Genomic DNA, 1,196 nt, shown 5'->3' with positions numbered 1-1,196 from the left:
GCTTTTATAGTGTCCGCTTTCTGCTTTACTTCTAACTTCCTTCCATTCTCATTTCCACTGAGTAGGAGACGGGAGTCAACCAAGTTTGGCTAACATCCATCAACCAGGCCCAGGACACGTGGTCCCAGCCCAGCTCTGCTCTTGCTTTGCTGTGTGATCTTGGGTAAGTCAAAGTTTTCAGCCAGCCCTCAGTTTCCTCATATGTCTCACGCAGAGGTTAATGGTGAACTTCTTTCTGCAATGGAGCCCTGGCTAGGAGGGGACACAGTTTAGCTTGGATTTCACAAATGGGAGTGGTGATGGGGAGAATAGAGAGGTGTGGGATGTGGTCTTTAGCCCCACCCTCTGGTGACATCACACAAGATACCTCCAGTTCCTGGAAGCCACACCCCTAGTGACCCTCACCTGTGGAAGTACCACCCAGTGCTTGGCATCTGGCAGATATGCCCAGTCCCTCAGAAGTCATCAGCCTCCAGGCTTGAGAGAAACCCCCAGGTACCCAGTGCAATTTGAGAGGCATGGAGGGGGCCTGTGGAGGTGTCCCAGGCTGGGCTGGACTGCCTGGAACAGGCAGAGCCTGGCAGCCTGCTGGGCAGATTACTCAGACAATGCTCTGATGGTGCCCCCTGGATACCCACCATCATCCTTCTGGCTCAGGCTTGACCCCTGCCCCTGCTCCCTCCTTTCTCCTGGATTCAGGGTCCCTTTCCATGAAGTCCATCTCCATCCAGGAGATGGGAACTAATTTTGAAAATAGACCTATATAAATGGAATGGGGCCTCTGGCTAAGGTCTAAAGGAAATAGGGCAGCGGGATCTCTGTCATCCTAGTGTGTTGCCTTGGGGTTCTGTCTTTAGGGCTCACTGTGTCTGGGGGAGGAGGGGTTGTGAGCACTGTCNACACCAAGTCAAGGGTTAAGATCCCCTTACCGGTCATCTTTTGAAAAAAAAAAAAAAAAACTTAGTTCTAATAAATTTAATCTTTGCAGCAATCTATGAGGTAGATAGTAATGTAATTCCCATGGAGCTAAGGATCAGAGAAGGTGAGTCACTTGCCTGAGGTCACACAGCTAGTATGTTATGGAATCAGGAATCAAACCTGGTTTGTCCAAATCTGACATCCATCTCCTTCATGAGCTTTTATAGTGTCCGCTTTCTGCTTTACTTCTAACTTCCTTCCATTCTCATTTCCACTGA

General features: G+C 49.5%; 1 protein-coding gene across 1 annotated transcript in view; it reads left to right on the top strand.

The window, feature by feature from the left end:
• The first annotated feature begins 69 nt into the window (after positions 1-69).
• The window catches only part of PAQR7 (progestin and adipoQ receptor family member VII), a 9,200-nt gene continuing 8,073 nt past the window's right edge, over positions 70-1,196 (top strand). Inside the window, exon 1 of the mRNA XM_008572169.1 lies at positions 70-163. The gene's annotated coding sequence lies outside the window, so the exon portion shown is untranslated. The remainder of the gene's footprint in view (positions 164-1,196) is intronic.

This window comes from Galeopterus variegatus, unplaced genomic scaffold, assembly GCF_000696425.1.
Source record: "Galeopterus variegatus unplaced genomic scaffold, G_variegatus-3.0.2 Scaffold761, whole genome shotgun sequence".
In the NCBI taxonomy this organism is placed as follows: Eukaryota; Metazoa; Chordata; class Mammalia; order Dermoptera; family Cynocephalidae; genus Galeopterus; species Galeopterus variegatus.
Note: the sequence above shows the minus strand (reverse complement) of the source record. Positions and strands in the feature narration are given on the sequence as shown.